This window comes from Lynx canadensis, chromosome B2 (assembly GCF_007474595.2).
Source record: "Lynx canadensis isolate LIC74 chromosome B2, mLynCan4.pri.v2, whole genome shotgun sequence".
Lineage (NCBI taxonomy): Eukaryota > Metazoa > Chordata > Mammalia > Carnivora > Felidae > Lynx > Lynx canadensis.
Window position 1 is genome coordinate 96702739 of NC_044307.1, and position 10695 is coordinate 96713433.

A 10695-nucleotide genomic window follows, 5' to 3' on the forward strand; every position below is an offset into this window, starting at 1 on the left:
TGATGCGTTCGTTTGACAAATATTTGTTGAGTGCCTATTGGTACCATGCATTGAGAAAGGATTAGGGACACAGTGGTGAACAAAACTACATTCTTGTACTCGTGCAGCTTATGTTCCATAAAGAAAGCAGATGATAAACTATATAAATAAACATGAAGTGAAGTTCAAGTAATGATAAGTGCTATGAAGAAAAAGAAAGGAGGATAAGGTTATAGAAAGTGAGGTTCAGTTTTACATCGGGTGACCCAAAGCTGTCTACTCTACCTAGTTGCGTGTCTTCTTCTATACATTATGATATGGGGAGAAAAGTTTTTTAAAAAAAGGCGGGGGGAGTAGACTTCTGTTTGTTTTCTTTATTCTGGTCATGGCACAACGAAGATGAGCACTCATAAGCCATGAATGGTGTGCCCAGTTCTGGAGACACGCTAACTCTTTTAGGAACTGCATCTGGTCTCTTTTCTCATCTCTGTCTCACCACCTGAGAACCATAAAGTGATCTCATTATTTACTTAGTTTCCATAATTTAAACTTGGGTCATGAAACATCAGCAAAATATCAGACTATCAATTATGCCAGCCACCACTGTCTTAGGGCACTTTGTGCTTTTCAAAGCATGTTCACATATATCACTTCATGTGAATTTCTCAGTAATCCTGTATGACAGAAGAGGAATTTTTTGAGAGGATGAGTGATTTGATCCCTATATAGTAACAGTTCTTTTCACGAAAGCATGCATTCTGCTTCTTAACTTGGAATGTAATGCCCAGGAAGTCAATAGTTGTCACTAGAAATTATGGAAAACTGAGAAATTTGGGGAGAAATGATTATTAACTGGAAAAACTGAGATTGTTCCATTTTCTAGAAATAACTCCATTATTTTCTGCCATACTTTTAAATGTGGTTAAACTAATCTCAAGTCTCAAGGTCACTAGAAGTCTCATAGACAGCCTAGAGTCATAGTGCTGTGTTGGAGAGGCTTCATTCTTCATAGACCTGGCACCTCCAAGTTCCTTCTTGCTTCCTGATCTCCCTCACCTTACAGTGGACTTGACTGTTAGCTGTGCCTGGTGGAGGGGGGCAGGCATGCTGCGTCAGACCTCTCCAGGGCTGTTTCCCCCTCTTCTCTCCAACTTATTCCCTATGCCCTCATCACATCATTCAGATATGGACGTAAAATCGGTATATATTGCATAACTTACAGGTGTACATTATAATTTGCTATTTGTATACACCACAAAGTGGCCACCACCATATGTCTAGTTACTACACATCACCATACAGTTGTGACCCTTCACTCATTCGGCCCTCCCTCACCCCCTTCTCCTCTGGTAACCACCAATCTGTTCTCTGTATTAAAGTACTTATTCTTGATCTTTGACCTGAGCAATTGTGCAAGTCATTCTTGTTAGATTGCATAAAGAACATGTTTGGGTTTTTTTGTTTGTTTGTTTGTTTGTTTGTTTGGTTCTGGATCAATTAAAAAGGAACTAATTCTACTACTTCACAATGAGCATATTTCCATTTTCCAGTCTGGCTAAGCTTCTTTACTCCAATTAGGAACTGACTAATCGGTGGTTTGTGCTAATCAAGATATACATACAGTCCAAGAGATAGTAAGAAATACTGTACGATAAATTTCAAATTCTTCAGTCTCCTCTTAGTTACATGTTATGCATAGGAAAAAAATTCACCAAATTAGGATTAAATATCTCTACTACAAAGCAAATTAATTCAGCATGATCATTATCTTCGCATTTGAGAGAAAAAGAAAAACTTGATCAAATTTACCCATAAAGAAACATTGTGAGTTATTTGTTATACAAGTTATATAGTTAGTGTTAGTGTTAGTGAAGACCCCAGCCCAGGAACAGAGCACTTGGGTAATTGAGGAAAATAATGAAGGCCTGTTGGCAAAGAGTGGGAAAGGTGTTAAGGAAACCAAGAGAAGTGAAAGAAGCTTAAGCTTCCGAGTTCTTTGCTCACTTGGCCTCTTCTAAAATCCTGTCCCTAAATCTGTAATCCAGAATTTGGGGTTCTTTTTCTTTCTTTCTTTCTTTCTTTCTTTCTTTCTTTCTTTCTTTCTTTCTTTCTTTCTTTCTTTCTTTCTCTTTCTTTCTTTTAATGTTCTATTTATTTTTGAGAGAGAGAGCATGCGCGTGAGCTCACACCCAAGCAGGGGAGGGGCAGAGAGAAAGGGAGACACAGAATCCAAAGCAGCCTCCAGGCTCTGAGCTGTCAGCACAGAGCCTGACACGGGGCTCGAACTCATGACATGAGATCATGACCTGAGCCGAAGTTGGACGCTTAAACAACTGAGCCACCCAGGCACCCCTGGGGTTCTTTTTCTTAAAGAAATCTCTCAAAATTTTTCTGCCCCATAAAACCTGTTTTTACCTTAAGCAGAGGATAGTGAAGCACTCCCCTGCCAGCACCAGTTGAGATCCTTCCCATCCTAGGCCTGAAGGGGCAAGACGAGGAAGCAGTCACTGACTGGGAACTACAGAGAAGTATGGCTGCAGGGAAGGCTGCTGACAGAATCCATGGCCAAACCTGGCCACACCTGCCCAGAGCACAACAGGAGAGGGAGAGATGGGGAAAAGAAAAATACGTGACCTCACCCCGGTCCCTCCCCTTGATTTCCCATCACTGCCTTCCACTGGCTGGACCAAACCCAAGCCAAAGGGTAAAGGAGTTTCTTTTTCTCTTTTTTTAAAATTTTTTAACATTTATTTATTTTTGAGAGACAGAGCACGAGTGGGGGAGGTTAAGAGGGAGAGGGAGACACAGAATCTGAAGCAGGCTTCAGGCTCTGAGCTGTCAGCACAGAGCCTGATGTGGGGCTTGAACCCATGAACCGTGAGACCATGACCTGAGTCGAAGTTGGATGCTTAACCCAGTGAGCCACTCAGGTGCCCCTAAAGGAGTCAGTTTCTATATTCCATTGTGGTCAAGGGTTTGGGGCACAGAGAGGGGTGAGGAAGGATGAGCAAACAATATCCACTGTTTACAGAGTTCCCTGATTCTAAAAACAGCACTCCATAATAAGAGAGAGCTTATCAGCTGCTTACTCTATCACGTCCTTTTTTGAACTGCAAAGCCTAGAACTAAGCACATCATACAGGTGTAACATACTGTATGCAGTCAGACATTCATAAAAGTGGTATATACATCATATTCTAGTAAATAAAATCTTATTTTTCTAATGATATAACCTCAAATGGGAAAAATTACTGAGCTAACTTTAGAAAGCCTGACTTGTGTCTTAAGAAAATTACTTAGGCTCTTTGGATTGTGGTTTGCTTCTTTAAGGTAAGGAGAAAATTCTGGCACAAAGTGGACTCTCAATAACGGTTAGTGGAATGAATGAGTTAAATGATCCTAGAATTTAAACATTCCATGATTTTATCCTTCTTTCTGATTGATCGAATACCTGTAGTTTTAAACAATTAGGTTTCACTCTGCTTCTGTCAAACAGTGACTGCCCTAAGGTCAATTCTTAACTGGAACTGGGAATCTCCTTTTCAAAAGAAACTCTTCACTTCTTCATAAAACCCTCTAGAAGAATATAAAATGCTTTTGGGATAATGAACATTTAATTGTTTCATTAATGATGGCTTTCATGTTCAATAATGCCTCTGTTTCAGGACATTGTTACACTTGCAAGGTAGAAAAAAGCCATGCTGTCACTTCACTGACCCAGTGGTAGATCTATGACTTTATACAACAGGATGTGGTCATTGTGTGGCTCAAAGTGGCACAGTAGGAAAAGTAGAAAGTAGAGAAGTGCATACCACTGGAAGTTGAATGGACAGAGAAGAGATATAACACACACACACACACACACACACATACACACACACACGAGAACAAGAATGAGCCATAGAGATAGAGTGGGTGGGCATTGGGAGTGCTGACAAATACTGGAAACTGTGCAGGGTGAGCAAGCATCCTCCCTGAGAGACAGGGGATCAGTGACAATGGAGACAGACTCTGAGGCCTAATGTAAAATATTACTGGTTGCACTGTATGAAGTCGTACTGTAGATCAAAAGTGGTCGGATGCAGTAATTTCATATGTCTTTTGGCAAAAGGCCTGCTTATTACTAAACCTGTCACAGTCTGTGGGTCACATAGCACAAGCCTTAGCCTTCACGCATTATGACAGCCCTGGAAGAAATCATTGTAATAGCACAAATGGGATAACCTGGGTCCATAGTTCTGTCTCCAGAATCATTACATAGTAGATTATATTTAGTATACTCTGAGGGAGGGAACTGTATAACACATAAAAGAAAAATATTTATTTAAAAGTTAAAATGAAAAGTTTCAGTGCTCAGTAGGTCAAAGTTTATTTATGTGAACATTTCGTCTTTTACATTGTGTGTGTGTGTTTGGAGTGGACCATATTTATTAGCACAAGGAATAGGGAAAAGAAAAACACAAAATGGGGAGATAGAGGAGAGTAGGTCATTTGAAATGCCTGTTGCAATCAAGGTCTGTACTATCAGGGACCCATATCTAGATCCTCCCTTTATGTAACTTCATCTGTCTGAGGTTCTGAGGCTCAGATGATATGTGCAGATATCACATACACACACACACACACACACACACACACACACGTGCGCGCGCATGCACACATATATGTATGTATGTTGCTCAGATATATGCACATATATCGTGGGAAAACATGATTTTCATTTTACTTCTAAAACTCTTTAGCATGAACATCCTGGAAGTTGTAAGAAAAGAGAGTAATATCTCCTCATTGAATATAATATCTCCCCATGAATATCTCCTCAGTAATATCTCCTCATGAAAGTCTTTCTTGCTTTTTGTGTGTTTCTCTTTCTTGCATCCTAACTCTACCTCAGATTGTCCCTCCAAATTTGACCGTTTCTCTGTTTTTTCACCTCCCTCCCCTTCCCCACTCTCCATCTTTGTTCTTTAGTTGTTCCACATCTTCAAAGTATTTCTTGCTTATGGGATGGAATTTTCTGATCCTTGCTTTTACTTTTAAAAGTTGAAGGGTGGGGCGCCTGACTGGCTCAGTCAGTGGAGCATGTGACTCTTAAACTCAGGGTTGTGAGCTCGAGCCTCACATTGGACACAGAGCCTACTTAAAAAAAAAAAAAAAAAGTTGAAGGGTTTTTAAAAGTTGAAGTAGCTTAAATCCCCATATATATATATATATATATATATATATATATATATATATATATATTAATTTGAGAGAGAGAGGGGGAGCATGAGACAGGGAAGGGCAGAGAGAGAGAGAATCTTAAACAGGTTCCATGCTCAATGCTCAGTGCGGAGCCTGACGCAGGGCTCAGTCCCACAACCTGGGATCATGACCTGAGCCAAAATCAACAGTTGGACATTCAACTGACTGAGCCATCCAGGTGCCCCTTAAGTCCCTATATTTTTAAGCCTCACAACTGAAACTATTTTTTTAACGTATGCAGAAAAAAAGTTCCTCACCAATGCAAACACATGTACACATGTGTTGAGAACCTAAGGTATTATCAAAGTAACATGTCATCCTATCATTTACACTAATGTCCATTAGACTCATTCCTCATTGTGGCTGAACTAAAGGAGCTACTTTAAGGCATATTTTCAGAAATCAAAGTGAGTGCTTAGGGAGTCACAAGTGTTCCAAAAAAGAGTTACTTTTCTACCTCAGTGACCATGCTCTGGTAGGAGGCACAGGTGAGTACATGTAAAAGATCTTGATCTGCCTTCTCAAGTCAGATTTGGGCTGGCAGCCAGCAGTAAGGCTGAAGAAATGGAAGTTTGTGTGCCAGCAGCTACATTGCCCTGTGGAATCTTCACATGGGCAGACTAGAGCTGCAAATTGTTGACCACACTAAGTCTTGTGCAAAAAAGATTTCTATTCTGTTTTGGTTTTGTTTAGATCTAATCATGCTTCTACTTTATCTACAAGAATTTTGGTAACTCTGTTTTGGAAAGGAGAAGGAATGTTCCTAATTCTAGTAGCAGCAAATACATTATGTCCACCTCTAGCTATAAGTCCCCGTGCTAAGCCATGGGAATACAGACGGGACATTTTTCCTGCTCTTAAGGGGCCTATATTCCACTGGGCAACAAAAAGGTGGGAAACATGAAAGACTTATTTTTAAACAGTATGTTAGTTACATTTTCAAATAATATGCTCAACATATTGGGGCACCTGGATGGCTCAGTCAGTTAAGCATTCGACTTCAGCTCAGGTCACGATCTCACAGTTTGTGGGTTCGAGCCTTGCGTCGGGCTCAGTGCTGACAGCTTGTAGCCTGGAGCCTGCTTCGGATTCTGTGTCTCCCTCTCTCTCTGCTCCTCCCCTGCTCCCACTCTGTCTCTCTCAAAAATAAAATCAAAACATAAAAATAATAATAACAAAATATTCTCAACATATTTTTCTTCAAACTCCAAACATAATTTCAGGTAAAGTACTTACTTCTAAATTTAAAGCAGTGACTCCAATAGGCAATCAGGTGGCTGGTGAGGGGTGGGGGATAAGCACACTGTTTTGTTTGTATGTCCAGACATTTTGGTACGTTAACAATTTGTAGTATATTAACAACTTATCCTGTATTCCCTGGCCTTTTGTCCCCCACTAGTTGAGATTGCCAAGATCTCTGAAATTACAGGTAATAACACAGGGTGGCGTTACGAAGGAGCAGCTGCTGATAGCAGGCGCTGCCACACCAAGGCTGGGGATCACAAAACAGCCCTGCAGCCAGTGCTGCCTGGGCCTCTACTCGCTGCTGGAGTATGGGCTTGTCCTAGATGATTACACATGTCGCTAATGAGCCACATTTAACATTAGCCAACAGGAGCACTGTAAGACAAGCCTTAGCACACAACCCATGGGCCATCTCTGAGGTAGTCCTGTTGTGGACAGCTCTCGTCCTTATCAGGTGTGGGTTCCAAATGCAGGTTCTGTACAGTGAGGTGTGCACGCTGCCTTAAATAAGGTGTACAGGAGTGCACAAGAGAGAGCTAACCACCAAGGAGGTCTTGGGATTGCAGGGCTCTGCTGTAGTCTGTGAACACCCAGCCCAAGAACCCTCAGCAACCTGACCTTGCAGGGAGGAGAGCCTGGGGAGCAGCCAAGGAGAGCAGGATGAAAACTGATTGGCCCTCATGGCCTCTTTGCAAAACACCCCTCCCCAACAGATTATTATGGAGGTTGAGCGAGTAAGTGCTAGGTCCCATCCTACCTTTACTACTCCAGGTGCAGACTCCTACGTAAGAAGGTAACTATTCTCTGGACAATTCGAAGGCCATCTAGCTTTTCACCTTCCATCTGCCATGCTTATATTCTTCTCCATGAGGAAAGAAAAATCCCTGACTGAAAAGAAATGTATGTCCTATTTTAAGAAGGGGTTTTTCTCAAAGATTTTCTCAAAGACTGTGAACTTTACTTAGGATGAACAGTTCATTCTGAACTCTGCTCAGTGCCTTGCATAGACATATGCTGGAGATACTCAGGGGCTTGGCTCCTGGAGCAAGGCTGCATTCTGCTGTAAACAAGGATCTAGCTCTTGAAATGACTTGAGGCTCCTGTTGACCAAGAACTATGAAATGTGCTCCTGAGCCAGATGGATTGTTTCTCATGGGGAAGTTTAATTTGTAGTTGTTGTTTTTTTTTTTTAAGTTTATTTATTTATTTTTGAGAGAGAAAGAGAAAGTGAGCAGGGGAAAGTCAGAGGGAGAGGGAAAGAGAGAGAATCCCAAGCAGGCTCTGCACTGTCAGTACAGAGCCCAACTTGGGGCTCAAACTCACAAACCATGAGATCATGACCTGAGCTGAAATCAAGAGTCAGATGCTTAACCAACTGAGCCACCCAGGTACCCCAGAAAGTTTTATTTTTAAACCATCTTTATTAAGATATAATTTATATATAAAAAATTGTACCCATTTTAAGTGTATCATTCCAGGAGTTTTGAAAGTTATGTACATATGTGTACCCATTAGCACATTTAAGATATAGAACATCACCATTACCCCCACAGTTCCTGTGTGTCTCTTTGTAGTCACATTGTACCCCTCCACCCCTTCCCTACCCTCTGGCAACTATTGATCTATTTTCTATGATTATATATTAGATTTGCATTGCCTAGAATAGCATATACATGGAACCATACAGTAGGTAATGTTTTGAGTCTGGCTTCTTTCACTGAGCATAACATTTTAAAGATTTATCTGTGTCATTACACACTTCAGAAGTTCAGTCCTTTTTATTGTTGAGTAGTATTCTGGTGTATGATGTACCACAATTTGTTTCTCCATTCACAGTTGATGGATATTTGTTTCCAGTTTTTGACAATTATGAATTAAACTTCTGTGAACATTCATGTATAAACAAACAAAACTCTACAGTTCTAGAAAGTTCAATACACAAAACAACAGCCTCGCAGGTGATAAATTGGCTGCCCTTCTGAGGGGAGGAGGAGTCAAGTAGTTGATGAGGCTGAGTTATAGAGAACAACCGGTTTTGTAAAAAAGCAGCTATAGCCAAAAAATGAAAAATGCCTGCACTGGGCAGAGAGGACTGCTGATCAGGCATCTTTCAACTCCATGGGAAAGATGGATTACAACATGATTGGCAGGACAGACTAATACATAAACCTAATGGTTTTCTTTTGAGACAGGCTAACATTGAGCCCACAGACTCAAACCTTTTTTCCTGGGTACGTCTTTAGGATACATTTGAAGGTCTCTTCAGGCAACAGTGACAAAGCGCTCCATCTCCAGAGTCAGAAAGACTACTGGCTGTGGACCTTTGGGCAGCAAAAAGTAACCTTGGTAAATGGGCATAAAAAGAGTACCTACCTCAAGGGCTGTTAGGAAGATTAGATGGGACTTTATGTAAATCTCCTTTTAAGTGTCTAGTGCCTAAGAAGGGCTTAGTAAGCATGAATTATGTTTAAAAATCATGTAATACTGGGGTGCCGCCTGGGTGCCTTAGCCCGTTGAACATCTGACTCTTGATTTCAGCTCAGGTCACAGTCCCAGGGTTGTGGAGTTGAACCCCATGTGGTGCTTCATGCTGAGCGTGGAGCCTGCTTAAGATTCTTTCTCCCTTTCTCCTGCTCTCTCTCCCTCTCAAATAATTAATAAATAAATAAGTAAATAAACAAACAAATAAATAAATGAAGGGGCAGGGCACCTGGGTGGCTCAATTAGTTGAGAGTCTGACTCTTGATTTTGGCTCATGATCTCACCATTGAAGAGTTCGAGCCCCACACCCGGCTCTGTGCTGACAGCATGGAGCCTGCTTGGGATTCTCCCTCTCTCTCTGCCCCTCCCCGCTCGCACCAGCTCACTCTCTCTCTCAAAAATAAAAATAAATATCACGCAATACTTTTGACTTGTGGTAAGAATCCAAATATATTCCTTAGGTAGCTGGGATGTTTATTTTCTTCTTAAATTACACAGTGAATCCTTCTTATATTATTTATATAACCGTTGTAGGATTGAATTATTAATAAAAATCTGGTTAGATTTTAGAAGCATATCAATTCAGTCACACAAGCTCCCAGTTGCTGCAACAAGGACCCATTTCCTCCTGCAGCAGCTAGCTCGTTCCAAAGCTCCCGCCAGGTGCTTCTCAAACCAAAGAACTGCTCAGGGCTGGTCAGTAAATGTGACTCATGAGCACTTCCTCAGGAGGTGTATGGCCTGCATTCAATCCCTTTCTCTGGGCTGACTCTGCCTCAGGAGTGCCCTCTGCACCTCCGCGTCCTCTGAAACGGGTCTGGGTGGTGAAGCTGAAGGAGTACCTCCCTCGCCGCTCTTTGTCTCTTTGCTGTCCGAGCTTTGCTTACCTCATTTCTACCGTGGGGTACCAGCACCTAACTAGGCTGTTGCAGAATTACATGTTACTCTGCCGCGGCTGTCTCAATACGTACTTGTCGACCATGTTAATATCCATGGTTTATCTTGATGTCTTTCCTATTTCCTACCACTTCCAAAGTTCACTGGCAAAGGAAATGGAGCTGAAGAGTTATTCCGGAACCTCTCGGTAAACAGTCAATATTGTAAAAACTGCCCTGAATGTTCGCCTTGGTGGGTGGGGCTCAAGCTAAGCCCTTGGGTTTTTAATGGAAGAGGTAATTCCTAAGTTCTTGTAGCCACACGTGTGGTCTTGGTTTCAGTGGGATCCTTACGCGGAGCACACCGCCCTCCCCTACGAGCCAAGGCCGGGCTAACGTCCGGAGCTCCCTCCCTTTCCTAGGGACGCCTCCTTCTCTTCCTGCCCGCCTGGTGCCCCACGGACCCCCTCTCCGCGTGGGGCAAACCCACCGCGGCGCCTACTGGCAGGTTTCCTTTTATTGATTTGTTCCCAGCGCCCTCCCCTTCCAGCGCAGGCGCCAGGTGAGCGCCCTTTGGCTCCAGGCTATGTAAGAGACGCCCGTTTTTTCCCTTCCCGGAACCCGCGGCGATTTTTGCGGGTGGCCCAGACCCCTTCCCACGGGTGACTCGGCTAAAGGGACTCGCGTCTGAAGCCCTGTGCCGCAGTGAGGGGCTGGCCCCCGGCCGAGGTCCGCGTGGACAGAGCCAGGTGCGCTCCTGTCCGCCGGCGCCTCCCGGACCCAGACGGGAGGGTATGCGAAAGTGGTCGTCCTCCTTCCCCAGGTACACCCCGTATTTGCACTCTTAGGAACTTCCCGCGGGGGAAAGGCC